At 42.6% G+C, this 18,935-nt stretch overlaps 1 long non-coding RNA gene across 1 annotated transcript; it reads right to left on the bottom strand.

The window, feature by feature from the left end:
* Positions 1–7,760: 7,760 nt before the first annotated feature.
* On the bottom strand, positions 7,761–9,593 carry LOC129850355 (uncharacterized). Its single transcript, XR_008758778.1, has 3 exons — positions 8,846–9,593; positions 8,354–8,408; positions 7,761–8,137 (listed from the first exon to the last, which is right to left on the bottom strand). It is a non-coding gene; the product is annotated as an uncharacterized LOC129850355 (long non-coding RNA).
* Positions 9,594–18,935: the final 9,342 nt, after the last annotated feature.

Below are 18,935 nucleotides of genomic sequence, written 5' to 3'. Positions count from 1 at the left end.
TGTATTAGGTAGTTGTTGTGGAATGGTTGTTGTGGAATTGTTAGATATTACAAAACTCTTGATTCTGCAATGATGAAAATATCTCAAAAACCAAGAGAGGAATTACTTAAAACTCCACCAAAGAAGAAAAACAACGCAACCATCTTTTGCACTAAGCACACCAAGGGTTCAGAGAAAATGAAAGCAATCCTGAAAAAGGACTGGCATATTCTGCAATCAGACAACAACAAAAAAATTGCCCACCTCTTCAAGGAACCTCCACTGGTGGTCTATAAGTGTGGTCGCAGGGCTCCGGGCAGCCGAGCGGAAATGGAGGAAAACTCGCCTCCCTGCGGACCTGGCATCCTTTCACTCCCTCCTCTCTACATTCTCCTCTTCTGTCTCTGCTGCTAAAGCCAATTTCTACCACTCTAAATTCCAAGCATCTGCCTCTAACCCTAGGAAGCTCTTTGCCACCTTCTCCTCCCTCCTGAATCCTCCTCCCCCTCCTCCCTCTCTGCTGATGACTTCGTCAACCATTTTGAAAAGAAGGTCAACGACATCCGATCCTCGTTTGCTAAGTCAAACGACACCGCTGGTTCTGCTCACACTGCCCTACCCTGTGCTTTGACCTCTTTCTCCCCTCTCTCTCCAGATGAAATCTCGCGTCTTGTGACGGCCGGCCGCCCAACAACCTGCCCGCTTGACCCTATCCCCTCCTCTCTTCTCCAGACCATTTCCGGAGACCTTCTCCCTTACCTCATCTCGCTCATCAACTCATCCTTGACCGCTGGCTACGTCCCTTCCGTCTTCAAGAGAGCGAGAGTTGCACCCCTTCTGAAAAAACCTACACTCGATCCCTCCGATGTCAACAACTACAGACCAGTATCCCTTCTTTCTTTTCTCTCCAAAACTCTTGAACGTGCCGTCCTTGGCCAGCTCTCCTGCTATCTCTCTCAGAATGACCTTCTTGATCCAAATCAGTCAGGTTTCAAGACTAGTCATTCAACTGAGACTGCTCTTCTCTGTGTCACGGAGGCGCTCCGCACTGCTAAAGCTAACTCTCTCTCCTCTGCTCTCATCCTTCTAGACCTATCGGCTGCCTTTGATACTGTGAACCATCAGATCCTCCTCTCCACCCTCTCCGAGCTGGGCATCTCCGGCGCGGCCCACGCTTGGATTGCGTCCTACCTGACAGGTCGCTCCTACCAGGTGGCGTGGCGAGAATCTGTCTCCGCACCACGTGCTCTCACCACTGGTGTCCCCCAGGGCTCTGTTCTAGGCCCTCTCCTATTCTCGCTATACACCAAGTCACTTGGCTCTGTCATATCCTCACATGGTCTCTCCTATCATTGCTATGCAGACGACACACAATTAATCTTCTCCTTTCCCCCCTCTGATAACCAGGTGGTGAATCGCATCTCTGCATGTCTGGCAGACATATCAGTGTGGATGACGGATCACCACCTCAAGCTGAACCTCGGCAAGACGGAGCTGCTCTTCCTCCAGGGGAAGGACTGCCCGTTCCATGATCTCGCCATCACGGTTGACAACTCCATTGTGTCCTCCTCCCAGAGTGCTAAGAACCTTGGCGTGATCCTGGACAACACCCTGTCGTTCTCAACTAACATCAAGGCGGTGACCCGTTCCTGTAGGTTCATGCTCTACAACATTCGCAGAGTACGACCCTGCCTCACGCAGGAAGCGGCGCAGGTCCTAATCCAGGCACTTGTCATCTCCCGTCTGGATTACTGCAACTCGCTGTTGGCTGGGCTCCCTGCCTGTGCCATTAAACCCCTACAACTCATCCAGAACGCCGCAGCCCGTCTGGTGTTCAACTTTCCCCTAGTTCTCTCACGTCACCCCGCTCCTCCGCTCTCTCCACTGGCTTCCAGTTGAAGCTCGCATCCGCTACAAGACCATGGTGCTTGCCTACGGAGCTGTGAGGGGAACGGCACCTCCGTACCTTCAGGCTCTGATAAGGCCCTACACCCAAACAAGGGCACTGCGTTCATCCACCTCTGGCCTGCTCGCCTCCCTACCTCTGAGGAAGTACAGTTCCCGCTCAGCCCAGTCAAAACTGTTCGCTGCTCTGGCACCCCAATGGTGGAACAAACTCCCTCACGACGCCAGGTCAGCGGAGTCAATCACCACCTTCCGGAGACACCTGAAACCCCACCTCTTTAAGGAATACCTAGGATAAGATAAAGTAATCCTTCTAACCCCCCCCCCCCCCCTTAAAAGAGTTAGATGCACTATTGTAAAGTGGTTGTTCCACTGGATATCATAAGGTGAATGCACCAATTTGTAAGTCGCTCTGGATAAGAGCGTCTGCTAAATGACTTAAATGTAAATGTAATGTAATGTCGCAATATTGGAGATAGCTTGGTGAGATCTGACATGCCCCGAGTTCATTCAGACACTCTTGACACCTATCCCAAATGGGAACTACAAATGTGGCTCATGCGCAATAGCACTATAAAAACATCCTTCTTCAGACACCCACATACAGGTCGAAAAATCCCTGTTAGGGGTATCATCTCATGCAAGACCACGGGAGTAATCTATCTCATCACCTGTTCATGTGGAAAAGCCTACAAAGGGAGGCTTACTGGATATCCTGTCTAAAAACATTGACCCCTAGTGGTCTGAATATTGACTTTGATCTCAGGCCCTTCTTATGAACAATTCTTTCTTTTATGATCAAGTCTTTCTACAGCTTATTAGCGTACACCTGTTCCCTCTGTTGATGATGCTCATTACACATTAAGGCTGAACCAAAAGATTACATGTTACAAATATGAAATTAAATATGAAACAATTAAATATGTGAAATTGAATTAAACAATAATGTATGGGGATGCTAATATGATGTACTATATTCAATTATGTTTCTATATGATAACAATAGCCTAATATATTTAATATGCCACAATTTTTTTTTTTTTTAACAGTTTCACTAATTCATTCTAATTAACTTAATCATTATGACACACCCCTCACTATTGTCATTGGTTGCACTAACTGCACTGTTTGTCTACATAACCTGGTTCAAGTATTCATGACATTACCCTGAAGCAGGCACAGTGATGCTGAAATGTTGGTAAATACCCAATAAATTACTGGGACTTTATATATGGAGTGTGCAACTTTCTTTATTTTAATATAAAGTATTTAAGTAAAAATACGTTAAAGTACTGTATCTGTACTTTACTATTTATGTTTTTGACATATTTTACTTTTACTTAACAACATTCCTAAAGAATATGATGTACTTTTTACTCCAAACATTTTCCCTGACACCCAAAAGTACTCATTACATTATGAATGCTTAGCAGGACAGAAAATAGTCAAATTCCCACACTTATCAAGAGAACATCCCTGGTCATCCCTACTGCCTCTGATCTGGCGGACTCACTAATCACTAAACACAAATGCTTTGTTTTTAAACGATATCTGAGTGTGACCCTGGCTATCCGGTTTGCTTAATTCAAGGAATTTTAAATTCATACTTTTACTTTTCATACTTAAGATGCTATAATAAATAGATAATTGCGATTTTCAGATTTATTTGAGTAGTGAGAATTTATTTGCCGTGCATATATGCTGATAAGTTGAATATGAAACTAAAGTGAATTTTTTCCCAAAGGCGTCTGTGGCATCAGCTGCGAACGTTCCACACAGATGTTCAATGAGCGATCGAGTTCTACTAAACTCACTAGGCCTACTCTCATTTTAATCAATTCAAAACCACTACTGTAATGAAAATAAAAGCCAGTAAACTGAATAACTATTGTCAAACTATTATTTTTATTAAATTGTTGAATTAGTCCTATTATATTTAATGTTACATTTCATGCCTATTCAAGTGGATTTGACAAACTTTTATGATGTGGACGGACAGCTGCTATGTCATAATGTACATGATGTCATAATGAAGCATTCTTTTGTTAAAATAAAACATTCCATAGACAGGTCATTAACGCTCTTCTTGAACTGAGGTAGGACCTATAATTTTATTAAATAATCTCAAATGCATTACTTTTATTTTATGAGATCTTAAATTTGATCAATAACTGTCAGAAACTGTTATGTTTTGTGATTTGTGACTAGGTCTTGTTGTCTTGTGTTTCTGTTTAAATGTATAGTCAAATCCTACGTGTGCAAATTATCTGGAAGTCCAAATTGAAGGTAGGCCTTAGTCTGTAAATCTTTAATTTTTATGAATTTATGAACATTTGGCAGGAATTGGAATGTCCTTTGAAAGTGGAAAAACACACATTTTTAGTAACAACTTTGATCAAAATCTATTGTAATTTATTCTATATTCTTATTCTCAAACATGCTTTTTGTTGCTGTTTGCTCCTCCACTGTGACTCTCACAGCCATGAAAGACAGAGGGAAGTCCAGGACTCGGACACAAGAGACCAGTCAGAACAGTTCTGAGAACAGTCTGACAGACATCCTCAGTGTCCGGAGTGCCAGTGATATTGTCCTACAGCCAATGCCACCAGGGAGAAAGAATAGCCGATCCCACTTCCACAACATGGATGTGACTAAAGAGAGGGCTGACATGGGAAGGCTTCCAATGGCCACTCCACCCATCAGGCTCCCAATGCTCACTGTGACCTCTCTCAATGTCCAAAGGATCAAAAACACCCCCAAGGTGCCTCGCATGCCTCGTCTGCAGCTGGAGGGACAGATGGGTAGCAAGCGTCTGGGTCCGGTCAAAACCAAAACTGGAGGGAGCACATTTACCTCCAGCAAAAAGCAGGAGCCAGAGATTAAATCCAGCAGACCACAGACACCAGGAAGCATCCCTAAGAGGCCCAATGTATGCTCCACTGCAGCCAAGGCAGTAGCTCCATTATCTGGGACTCCATGCAGCCAGTCTGAGGTCAGGATCCAGGCCAATCCTCTCAAGACGTCTAACATCCAGGACCAAAGTCACCGCTCTCCTCCTGCTCAGGCCAGACGGTCTCTGTCCGACGGCAGCCTCTTGCAGCCGCCATGTTCTCCTGTGGATGTCCTCCAGCCGGAGGTCCAGGCCAGCAGAAGCCTGGCACGACCCAAGACCGGGATAGCTAGGATAACAAGACATACTGACGGCAGCACTCTGAGGTTCCCTAACCAGACCTTAGAGCTTATAAACTCCATGGGTAGGAGGGAGAGCACCAATTCTTTCCCTGTGCTGCCAACCATTGCAGTGTCAGCCTCACCTGCCCAGATGGCCATCCCATTGCCTACCCCAATGGTCAGCCATGTGCCTGACCTTCTGGTGCCTACTCCATCTGCTTCTCCGGTTCCTTCCAGCCGAGTGCCTGCCCCACCTGCCTACCCAGTGCCAGCCCGGCCAGCCAACGCCAGATCACGGCGTGTGTCCAAGAGGATCCAGCTCTTACAGATCCGGTCTGCTAGGCTGGACCAGCAGCTACAAGAACAACTGGGTGACAAACAAATCATATTACCCTCTGAGCCCCTGTCCTTCAGTAGCACTGAGAGGATATTCCTCTGTGGTCCACCTTTAATCTGCCACCCAGCTAACGTAGGCGGAGATGATGGCTGTCACCCCCTGCCCAGACCTACGCCCAGCCACACAGGTCGCACCGACCACACCGCTTTACTGACCAGTAGGAGAGCCATGCAGGCGGGCGAGAAGTGCCCCTTTGAAATCCTCTTGACCCCCTTGGCCCCACTGGCGGAACAGCCTCCTATCAAGCGGTGGCACATGCCCGCCTCCCGTGCCAAGGCCAAGCGGGAATGGGAGAATAGCCAACGAGGGCGCAGGAAGAGAGTGAAGCCCATTCACTGGGATGTTAACTTTAAGTCTGGGCCTTTCTTCCATGTGTGTGTCTCTCCATCACTGCCCTCGATCTTGGAGGTGGATGAAGAATCTCTTTCTGAAGAGATGGAGCAAAGCCAGTTGTAGTTGTAGGGGGCACACACACACATCATAATTTAAAAAATGTTTTAACCTTTATTTAAATAGGGAAGTTAGTTAAGAACAAATTCTTATTTACAATGACGGCCTACCCCGGCCAAACCCTAACCCGGACGGCACTGGGCCAATTGTAAGTCGCCCTATGGGACCAGTGCCTTAGACGGCTGTGCCAATCGGGAGCCCTATTGAGACCTCATGGCCTACCATGGACCAGAGAGGATCAGCCAGCATCATCCCAGCGTCTGCTCTGCCTGCCATCCTAGTACCTCCACTGCCCTTTCAACCCCAAACCACAAAGGGCAGGTGACAGAAATGATTCAGCGCCCACCGATCCAGGCTGTTGTGCATAAGCAGCAGCTACTTTCAGAAGTACTGTTGGAACAGACTTTTCCTATGAGACCCAACAGGAGCCACAAGCTGTCAAAGTACTTTCATCCCTGGGGTGTGTAGCTTCTTGAAGAGTGTTCTCTTCCTGAAGATGGACTGCTTCAACCCCTTGGGAGTACCCAAAGTATCTAGTACACTAGAGTGATGATAGAATATGTCCCTCAGTATCAACTAGAGATTAATATTAATCCACTTGTTATTCTAGTTAGGCAAATGTTAATTTATCCTCAGCATGTTCCAAAGAATTCTGTTTCTATAAAGTTTTAATGCAGTTGAAAATGATCTGTGGTGTGTGTTGTTGGTTTCTTGTGAGCAAAGGAATAATTAAGAATATGTACATATAAATATAAGGATGAGCAATGGCCGAACGGCATAGGCAAGATGCAGTAGATGGTATAGAGTACAGTATATACATATGAGATGAGTAATGTAGGGTATGTAAACATTATATAAAGTGGCATTGTTTAAGTGACTAGTGATACATTTATTACATCGTATTATTAACTATTAGTGGCTAGAGATTGAGTATGTATCTTGGCAGCAGCCACACAATGCATTGCAATGCATTGCCATCAGCCATTGAGAGAATGCCTCCTATGAAATCTATAAAAGCTATCCAACTGCCTACGTTGTACCTAATGGAACCGTAAAATAATTAACAAGTTTAAATTCTCGATATTTGACGCATTCATTCTATTTTTTGGCTGAAAATATTCATGTAGCATGCCACAATGGTGCAACACGGATGGCAATTCAACGGCTGTAGTGTAGTTCTTCTGTAAAGTATTTAAACTGGAACAACCATTTCAGTAATGGATTCAATATATCCAAGTAACAGATTAATAGTTTAGAATTGTATTTTTTTCCCCCTTTAACATTCAAAGTCAGCAGACTTTGTATTATTGAGACCTTAGTCACTACAAAAGTGAACCACCCACCCGGAAAAACTCCCCCGAATAGTGAGATAGAGGACATTTGTCATCTGCCTATGAGCTTAAGTCAAGTGAGTCCCATTAAATCCTCAGAAATACACGAAGATAACCAGAAGCATCTCATACACTTATTTTCTCTGATCTGCAACTATTCTGTTGTGTACATAGAACTTTACTGCTCTCCAGTCCCTGTTTACTAGTGCTTGGGGAGAAGCAGCAATGCATTTCTTACAGTCTTGTTTTCCAGGCGTTTATCCCATTCGGATGAAATTCATCAAGGAATCTTCAACTGCATCCACCTCTATTGTCGACCAATACCTTTTTGTTCCTTTGGCACCTTTGGAAAGAGATGGCATTATGAATGACTACATTAAATAAAGGTTGACTACAATACAGTACTTGAACATCTCTCTGTATTAACTCTACAAGGTTACAGCTGTATCTGCAGAGAGTGTGTTGAGATTAAACTAACAATCCCAACGAAATAACTAGATATAAGGATGTGAGAGGAGAATGTGCAATGCTGACATCAAGGCAGACTCAATCTGTATGGAATCTAGTTGACACTACAGAGTGAAAATGCACTGACTGAAGGCAAGAGGAAACATGCTTACCGTGTGAGCCTCTTTTTTGTCCCAGCTTTCCCTTGGTCATTGGCTGTTTGGCCCGAATCGCTGACATCTCTCCTGGAAAACATCAGTGGAAAACATGTCGATAAGGACATTGTAATTAAGAATAGGTCCATGTGTATGTAAGGTATAGGCACACCGGTCAGATTTTCTTCATAGAAATTGCCTTCCTCTGATGATCCTGATGGCCCTGGGACATAACCATCTTCACTATTGTCAATACTGGTTATTGAGTCATCAGTCCTGTATCCAAGCATAGCTTTGGTCAACTCTATTGCAGAAGAAAAGTATATTGGATAACTAGACAGATAACACAAAGTATTTGGACACTGGCACATTTTGATTAGTTATGGCTCTGTGCTCCTCTACATTAGGTTATAAAACAATGAATATGGGATGGAAGTGCAGACTTGCCTGTCTTTGATTTACAAAGCTGATTCACACGAACTTACAGTATGTGCTGGTGTTGAATGACACTAACTTACGTATACGCTGTCTGTTCTGATCAACGGCGGTGCAGGCAGCCTCGGTGTCTGACATCTAAGGATAAAATAAAATGAAATTAGTCATGTGCAAATTAGGCAATTGAATATGATTCAACCATACCCAGTATCCTCATTCTAAACAACTGACAAACCTGAGTGTCACGTTCTGACCTTTATTTTCCTTTGCTTTGTCTTTAGTTAGTATGGTCAGGGCGTGAGTTGGGGTGGGCAGTCTATGTTATGTGTTTCTATGTTTAGGTTTGTCATTTGGCCTGATATGGTTCTCAATCAGAGGCAGGTGTTTTGCATTGTCTCTGATTGGGAACCATATTAAGGTAGCCTGTTTTCACTATTGGTTTGTGGGTGATTGTTCCTGTTTGTGTGTTCCTGGTTTGTCTGTGTTCACTAGTTCGGGACTGTAGCTTCGTTGGGTTTTCTGTTTATTGTTTTTGTTCATAATTGATTAGTATTCTAATAAATATGGATACGCACCACGCTGCGCTTTGGTCCTCCTCTCCTTCCACCGACGAGAGCCATTACACTGAGCTTCGGGATATATTATTTCCTTTTCAAATCTGGCCTACATGTTGAATTATGTTTCTTTTAGAGTTTCCATGCATCTTCTTAGCCTCTGCAGTGCCTTTGTAAAGGAAGACAAGTTTCTAAAAGAATGGTTGAGACTTAAAAGAATAACAAGATTGCTCAGCATACAACAAAGGGGATGGGCTGGTGGACCCCAATGACTGTTATCATTGACTGACAGAGGTCCTACAAACATCTATTACAATTTCCTTTTTTAAGACGACTTTCAAAGTAAAAAAGCAAGTATAAGCATAACATAAGCACATTATGCAAGTTCCTGGATGCAACTAAGGCTGATCTGCTTTTATGGATGAACTAAACAAGAAACAGTAAGAGTGATATGGCTAAAGCAAGGCATGTGAATTGGCACAGTCCTACCAAATTTGACACTTTCCACAATCTTTATTCCTGTTGTGGTGTTTCACTGTTTAAAATGCAAAGCCAAAATAACTAGCAACTTATTTCTCTTTGCGTAATGGCGATAAAAAACCCGCCAAAACTTAAATGAGGGGATTTATTTAAATATTTCAGCACGTTTGCATGCTTATGACTTGACAAAACAGATGAAAATGAACTGGCTTTTCTAGCTAGCTTGTAAACCAATTCAAGTTACACTAGCAATATTATTTTCCAATGCATGTAACATTGGGTTAACCACAAGACATTTTTACCAATTATGTGTAACAGTATAACTTTAAACCGTCCCCTCGCCCCGACACGGGCGCGAACCAGGGACCCTCTGCACACATCAACGACGGTCGCTCACGAAGCATCGTTACCCATCGCTCCACAAAGGCCACGGCACTTGCAGAGCAAGTGGCAACACTACTTAAGTCTCAGAGTAAGCGACGCAACTGATTGAAATGCTACTAGCGCGTACCCGCTAACTAGCTAGCCATTTCACATCCGTTACATATGCTAAACTAGCACGCTAACCGCTAGCTAGCACGCTAATCATTAGCAAGCAGTAAATAAGTATAAAGTAACAATTGCACATTAATGAATTGTTTGGATGAGCCAACCAATTTAAATCTCATGACGCAATATATCAATATAACAATTTTAGTTAAAATATTGGTTAACAGTTTAGTTAATAGCTTACCTTCTTGCATGAATGAGAACGTCTGCAACCATCCTCCTCTTCCTTAAAAAACTTGCTGCACACAGCTACTTTTGTTGTGATCATGCTCAGGCAGAGACAGGCTTGCCAGATCAATTTCACATTTCTAGTAATTCCAGTAAAAACCCGTCTTCAAAGCCTGAAAACTGTTACAATCTCAGCAGATTACAGGGAAATTAATGGGTTTTAAAAAATATCATGTTGATAACGGTGCAATATAGAAGTAGTATAAATACTTGCACGCAGCAACCAACACTTTTTACCCGCAGCAAAGTTTTAAAAGTACCTGAATAAAAGACAACACAATGTACATGGCAACCCTGGGGAGAGATTTGTCACTGCAACATGGGGGAGGGGGAACTGTGTTGACCTGTGAAAGTTTTGGTGGTTTGGTACTTTTGTGCACACTGCAGTGGGGGAGGGACAGCTTCTCCAGCGGAAATTATGGCTAGTAGACAATGATTCCATCAGCCCAGATTTCTGAATATTTGTGCAATATTATTACTGTCACCAACATTTCCTTAGACAATTTGGGTTTGTAGCTTACACAATCACTATCAGTGAGGTGTTAAGTGCAGCTACTTGAATGGTCTGTAGACTTGCTGACACAAAAGTAGCTAATGGCAGGTTAAGATTCTAACTAGCAACCTAACCCCTCAGCAATGAGGTTCACTACCTGCACACAGACCAAACAGCCTAGTGATATTAACAGCCATCTCATCTCTATTGGCACTCAGCTACTCTCACAATCTCTGTTTCTCTCTCATAACAGGCCATTTTTTAATCGGATTTGCATTTACCCTCCACTAGACCCCTGGTTTCACAAGGTGGAATACAATGTACTGATAATAAGTGATTTCAGGTTTGTACTGCTGTGAAGACGTAGGCCTTTACATCAGCATTGATCTCTTTGCAAAAAGCCTCAAGAAAACTCATAATAAACTTGGGAAACTGATGTTCATATCTTAAAGGACAAGTCCCTATAAGCTTTTGTCAGGAATCGGGACTAGGTGAATAAAGCCAATGCAACTGCATGTTTTACAAATGGGAGGCTATCTTATGGTAGGCCTAGTTATAAAATGACATTATGGGCCGACACTGTACACTATAGGCCTATTTCTTTGCCAGATTGGAGAATGTCTGCAATTGTCTTGCCTAGTGAAGCAAAACTGCCAAAACATGGCCTGGTCATGGATGAAAAGCACCTTTTCAAAATGGGGTAGAACTGAGGGAACATAAGGCGGACCCCAGGATTTCAGCTTCCTGTGTTAGCTGTTGTAATCCTCTTGCTGCGTTTATTTGTAGATAGACTCACCCCAACAGGGAGTTGAGTTGGGAGGTATAATCAAAATGTCTGCTTATTGCTTTTGAGGGAGCCGCAGAAAAGTGTATCCAAGCTGGGGTACCCCTTACTAAAGCATAAATCCGAGTCAATTCACAAGACCCTATGGCTAACTCTGAGTTGAGTCAAAGTCACCCATGTTTGAGTCGAGTCGAGTTACAAGTCCCTATGGCTGAAATAAGAGTCCCTGTGTTTGAATCCTGGTCCAAGATTTCAAGTCTAAGACAATGGGTCCATATGAACTTAATATTAAGTTATTAATTAACCTAGTCAGAGAGTGGCGGTGGGAATTTGAGCAATAATTATTTTAATTTGTGCCAACAAATGTTTATATGCTACAGGTCAACCAGATTGTCAGCTAGCTAACACTTTTATAAACTATACTGATGTCAGATATCAGTGGCTAATGTTCACATTCTGTGGAGGTCAACTGCTCCTAGATCTGTGTGTGTGTATGTGTGTGCGCGGTTAGGTTTGAAGCTTCTCTAACCTGCTCTGTGTTGTTGTCCTCTGGAAACACCTCTGGCTGTCAGCGCTCTCTGTGACAGAAGATTAGCCTTAGCGCAGCAGCTGCGGCAGACAGATTTTTTGGCAGACAGATTCTGCTAGTGAGCGTACACTGAGAGCACACAGCTGATTAAAACCCCTTCACTGCCTGCCAGGGAAATTGAAATGTGTATGCACATGTTTCCCAGTTTATGCAAATACTTGAACCATGACGTGAAACCGTGAAAGAAAGAAGGCCATGTTTCAGTTATGGTGACGCACATTCACATGTAGCCTAACTAACCTAACCTTCCTGAGAGTATGATGGAAAGTGTTCATATGTAAACCAACATCCTTCTATGCTTTGCTCTCTATCTCTAGCTCTTCTTTCTTGAACCAGTTCTAGAACAATTGATACATCCATACTTCTCTGCTTAGTCATAGCTTTCTCATGCATGTTTCTAGAGAAACTGTGTACGATGCATGACTGATCTTACAGTGCAATGTGAGTCTTTGCACTGGCCCCCATATAAATCTCTACAAAAATGTGATAACACCTCTTAAACTTGAGTGATATATTTATAATGCTAGTAAGCTTTGGGCTTTGGTGGAGAGAATGCGTTTCGGAATGAACCTTAGACAACAATACATAAGTTGCCAAAAAGTATTTATTATGATGGACTGTGAAAAACCCAAGGGATCATCATCTATTAATGTACTGTGTGAGAGCTGAATATAATGTTTTCTGTCATTTAAATAGTTGAGGCTGTGTGTAAATTCAGATTGTATTCAAGGTACAATGTGTTCAACCTCCTTTCGTTACAGACCCTAAGTGCCCCCCTGTGGAATATCACGTGTTGTTACATGGGGATCAACATTTGTTTTTGAGGGCTGCAAAGAAAAAACATGGATAATGTTATAATAAAATCATGCCGAGGAAACCTATTGGTCAGAGAAGGTTGTTCTTGCATTTCATAAACACTATGTTTGGACAGATCCTCATTTCCAATGCTGTAGTACAAATAGTTCCACCTGACAATTTGTAAGTGTTGCTACACATTGAAAATGTGAGGAATTATTGGAGCAAGGTGTGAGTCAGATGTGCCTCCTTCGGATTAATACAAATTTCAATCGGACCTTCACTTATATTTGTCCGGTCAGCACCTACCTCTTCTCCTTGGTCAACAAATCAACAAATCCAATGAAGAAATAAACATTCCACAAACAGGGTATACTTCATAGCTCACAAGAAACCAACAACACACACCACAGATAATTTTCAACTGCAATAAAACTTTATAGAAACAGAATTCTTTGGAACATGCTGAGGATAAATTAACATTTGACTAACTAGAATAACAAGTGGATTAATATTAATCTCTAGTTGATACTGAGGGACATATTCTATCATCACTCTAGCGTACTAGATACTTTGGGTACTCCCAAGGGGTTGAAGCAGTCCATCTTCAGGAAGAGAACACTCTTCGAGAAGCTACACACCCCAGGGATGAAAGTACTTTGACAGCTTGTGGCTTCTGTTGGATCTCATAGGAAAAGTCTGTTCCAACAGTACTTCTGAAAGTAGCTGCTGCTGCTGCTTATGCACAACAGCCTGGATCGGTGGGCGCTGAATCAATTCTGTCACCTGCCCTTTGTGGTTTGGGGTTGAAAGGGCAGTGGAGGTACTAGGATGGCAGGCAGAGCAGATGCTGAGATGATGCTGGCTGATCCTCTCTGGTCCATGGTAGGCCATGAGGTCTCAATAGGGCTCCCGATTGGCGCAGCCGTCTAAGGCACTGGTCCCATAGGGCGGCGCACAATTGGCCCAGTGCCGTCCGGGTTAGGGTTTGGCCGGGGTAGGCCGTCATTGTAAATAAGAATTTGTTCTTAACTAACTTGCCTATTTAAATAAAGGTAATAAAATGAAGGTGTGTGTGTTTGCGCGACCCCCTACAACTTGCTTTGCTCCATCTCTTCAGAAAGAGACTCTTCATCCACCTCCAAGATCGAGGGCAGTGATGGAGAGACACACACATGGAAGAAAGGCCCAGACTTAAAGTTAACATCCCAGTGAATGGGCTTCACTCTCTTCCTGCGCCCTCGTTGGCTATTCTCCCATTCCCGCTTGGCCTTGGCACGGGAGGCGGGCATGTGCCACCGCTTGATAGGAGGCTGTTCCGCCAGTGTGGCCAAGGGGGTCAAGAGGATTTCAAAGGGGCACTTCTCACCCGCCTGCATGGCTCTCCTACTGGTCAGTAAAGCGGTGTGGTCGGTGCGACCTGTGTGGCTGGGCGTAGGTCTGGGCAGGGGGTGACAGCCATCATCTCCGCCTACGTTAGCTGGGTGGCAGATTAAAGGTGGACCACAGAGGAAAATCCTCTCAGTGCTACTGAAGGACAGGGGCTCAGAGGGTAATATGATTTGTTTGTCACCCAGTTGTTCTGGTAGCTGCTGGTCCAGCATAGCAGACCGGATCTGTAAGAGCTGGATCCTCTTCGACACACGCCGTGATCTGGCGTTGGCAGGCCGGGCTGGCACTGGGGAGGCAGGTGGGGCAGGCACTCGGCTGGAAGGAGCCGGAGAAGCAGATGGAGTAGGCACCAGAAGGTCAGGTACATGGCTGACCATTGGGGTAGGCAATGGAATGGCCATCTGGGCAGGTGAGGCTGACACTGCAATGGTTGGCAGCACAGGGAAAGAATTGGTGCTCTCCCTCCTACCCATGGAGTTTATAATCTCTAAGGTCTGGTTAGGGAACCTCAGAGTGCTGCCATCAGTATGTGTTGTTATCCTAGCTATCCCGGTCTTGGGTCGAGCCAGTCTTCTGCTGGCCTGGACCTCCGGCTGGAGGAAATCCACAGGAGAACATGGCGGCTGCAAGAGGCTGCCGTCGGACAGAGACCGTCTGGCCTGAGCAGGAGGAGAGCGGGGCCTTTGGTCCTTAGACATCTGGAGAGGATTGGCCTGGATCCTGACCTCAGACTGGCTGCATGGAGTCCCTGATAAAGGAGCTACCTTCTTGGCTGCAGTGGAGCATACATTGGGCCTCTTAGGGATGCTTCCTGGTGTCTGTGGTCTGCTGGATTTAACCTCTGGCTCCTGCTTGTGGCTGGAGGTAAATGTGCTCCCTCCGGTTTTGGTTTTGACTGGACCCAGACGCCTGCTACCCATCTGTCCCTCCAGCTGCAGACGAGGCATGCGAGGCACCTTGGGGGTGTTTTTGTTCCTTTGGACATTGAGAGAGGTCACAGTGAGCATTGGGAGCCTGATGGGTGGAGTGGCCTTGGGAAGCCTTCCCATGTCAGCACTCTCTTTAGTCACATCTATGTTGTGGAAGTTGGATCGGCTATTCTTTCTCCCTGGTGGCATTGGCTGTAGGACAATATCACTGGCACTCCGGACACTGAGGATGTCTGTCAGGCTGTTCTCAGAACTGTTCTGACTGGTCTCTTGTGTCCGAGTCCTGGACTTCCCTCTGTCTTTCATGGCTGTGAGAGTTACAGTGGAGGAGCAAACAGCAACAGAAAGCATATAGAATAAATTACAATTATTACAATAGAATTTGATCAACGTTGTTATTATAAACTTGTGTTTTTACACTTTCAAAGGATCTTCCAATTCCTGCTAAAATGTCAATAAATTTATAAAAATGAAAGATTCACAGACTAAGGCCTACCTTCAAGTTGGACTTTCAGATAATTTGCACATGTAGGATTTGACTATACAGTTTCAACAATATATTATTGAAAACAGAAACACAAGACCATAAGATCTAGTTGTCATAAATCACAAAACATAACAGTTTTTCTGACAGTTGTTGGTCAAATAAAGTTGTCATAAGATAAAAGTAATGTATTTGAGATTATTTCATTAAATTATAGGTCCTACCTCAGTTCAAGAAGAGCGTCAATGACCTGTCTATGGAATGTTTTATTTTAACAAAAGAATGCTTAATTATGACATCATGCACGTTATGACATAGCAGCCGTCCACATCATAAAGGTTTGTCAAAACCACTTGAACTGGCATGAAATGTCATTAAATACAATAGGCCTAATTCAGCAATTTAATAAAAAATAATAGTTTGACTGTAATTATTCAGTTTATTGGCTTTTATTTTCATTACAGTAGTGGTTTTGAATATTAAAATGAGAGTAGGCCTAGTGAGTGTAGTAGAACTCGATCGCTCATTGAACATCTGTGTGGAACGTTCGCAGCTAACGCCACACAGACGCCTTTGGAAAGAAATTCACTTTAGTTTCATATTCAACTTATCTGCATATATGCACGGCAAATTAATTCCCAGTACTCAAATAAATCTGAAAATCGCAATTATCTATTTATTATAGCATCCTCTTAGAACGAGAACATAGCTACAGGTATTTTGACTTATATACTATAATAGTAGTAGTTGTGTGTGTTTTCTTGTCGTGCATTCGTTTTGAGTCAACGCTAAACCCACAATATTTTGGTCCCATTCGGTATTAGCACCGTCAGCCAATGGCGGAAGTGACATGCCTGATGCCTAAATTGATGTTGTTGACCAAACACATTTCAATATCACTTTTGAAATACAATAAATAGCCTGTTAAGTTGTCGACAAAACAAGTTAATAAATTATATGTTGGCTTCACGTCTCCAACTCAACCAGAAATAAAAGTTAAAGAATGTAAATAAGCCAGTGTCTTAGATTGAACTATCCAAGCAGTAAATATATCCTTTAAATGTTGATATTTGGTTGAGTTGTCAACTAAACACAATTCAATATTACTTTTGTAATACAGTAAATAGCCTGAAGTTAAGGTTATCTTAACTAATGTAACAGTATTTATTCAACCTTAAATGAAGTAACAGATCCATAGACACATTTTGAGGTTTCTGTAACTATACATTTATTTGTTTGTAACATTAATCATATAAAGCGTGCATGTTCAAGATCACATGCATACTGTAGGTTGTGGCAGATCTGTGGAGATATTCACAATTGCTGTAGTCTATGTAGAATCTCGAACGGCATTGATCACTTGCACCATGTACTTTTAATGTAATCTCAACTTCAAACCAGGTAATTTGGATCTGCTATTTAATGAAGCACAGTGTGGTTTTGTCAGCAGTGTTGTGGGAGTGATAGTTGCTAAAATATACTTAAGTATCAAAAGTAAAAGTATGAACTTAAAATTACTTAAATTAAGGAAATCAGATAGCCAGGGTCACACTCAGACATCATTTAAAAACAAAGCATTTTTGTTTAGTGATTAGTGAGTCCGCCAGATCAGAGGCAGTAGGGATGACCAGGGATGTTCTCTTGATACGTGTGGGAATTGGATAATTTTCTGTCCTGCTAAGCATTCAAAATGTAATGAGTACTTTTGGGTGTCAGGGAAAATGTATGGCAGGGGTGTCAAACTCATTCCACGGAGGGCCTAGTGTCTGCAGGTTTTTGTTTTTTCCTTTCAATAAAGCCCTAGACAACCAGGTGTGGGGAGTTCCTAACTAATTAGTGATGTTAATTCATCAATCAAGTATAAGGGAGGAACGAAAACCCGCAGACACTCGGCCCCCCGTGGAATGAGTTTGACACCTGTGATGTATGGAGTAAAAAGTACATCATTTTCTTTAGGAATGTTGTTAAGTAAAAGTAAAATATGTAAAAAACACAAATAGTAAAGTACAGACACAGTATTTTTACTTAAATACTTTATATTAAAATAAAGAAAGTCGCACACTCCATATATAAAGTCCCAGTAATTTATTGGGTATTTACCAACGTTTCAGCATCACTGCCTTCTTCAGGGTAATGTCATGAATACTTGAACCAGGTTATGTAGACAAACAGTGCAATTAGTGCAACCAATGACAATAGTGAGGGGTGTGTCATAATGATTAAGTTAATTAGAATGAATTCGTAAAACTGTTAAAAAAAACAATTGTTTATGGCATATTAAATATATTAGGCTATTATCATATAGAAACATAATTGAATATAGTACATCAAATTAGCATCCACATACATTATTGTTTAATTAAATTTCACATATTTAATTGTTTCATATTTAATTTCATATTTGTCACATGTAATCATTTAGTTCAACCTTAATGTATAATGAGCATCATCAACAGAGGGAACATATTAGGTGTATGCTAATAAGCTGTAGAAAGAATATATCAATTTATAAGACTTGTTCATAAAAGAAAGAATTGTTCATAAGAAGGGCCTGAGATCAAAGTCAATATTCAGACCACTAGGGGTCAATGTTTTTAGACAGAATATCCAGTAAGCCTCCCTTTGTAGGCTTTTCCACATGAACAGGTGATGAGATAGATTACTCCCATGGTCTTGCATGAGATGATACCCCTAACAGGGATTTTTCGACCTGTATGTGGGTGTCTGAAGAAGGATATTTTTATAGTGCTATTGCGCATGAGCCACATTTGTAGTTCCCATTTGGGATAGGTGTCAAGAGTGTCTGAGTGAGCTCAGGGGGCATGTCAGATCTCACCAAGCTATCTCCAATATTGCGACCACGCTTATAGACCACCAGTGGAGGTTCCTTGAAGAGGTGGGCAATTTTTTTGTTGTCTGATTGCAGAATATGCCAGTCCTTTTTCAGGATTGCTTTCATTTTCTCTGAACCCTTGGTGTGCTTAGTGCAAAAGATGGTTGCGTTGTTTTTCTTCTTTGGTGGAGTTTTAAGTAATTCCTCTCTTAGTTTTTGAGATTTTCATCATTGCAGCATCAAGAGTTTTGTAATATCTAACAATTCCACAACAACCATTCCACAACAACTACCTAATACACACAAATCAAGTAAAGGGATGGAATAGAATATCTACATATAAATATATGGATGAGTAATGACCGAATGGCATAGGCAAGATTCCATATATGGTATAACATACCGTACATAAATACACATGGTTAGCAGATGTTATTGCGATTATGGCGAACGTTTGTGCATCTTGATTTGACAGTTCAGCAGTATCTAACAGGTAAATCTAACACTTCCACAACAATAGCTAATACACACAATGTAGTAAAGGAATGAGATATG

This window comes from Salvelinus fontinalis, unplaced genomic scaffold (genome assembly GCF_029448725.1).
Source record: "Salvelinus fontinalis isolate EN_2023a unplaced genomic scaffold, ASM2944872v1 scaffold_1956, whole genome shotgun sequence".
Classification (NCBI taxonomy): Eukaryota; Metazoa; Chordata; class Actinopteri; order Salmoniformes; family Salmonidae; genus Salvelinus; species Salvelinus fontinalis.
This window is presented reverse-complemented; position numbering and strand designations above follow the sequence as displayed.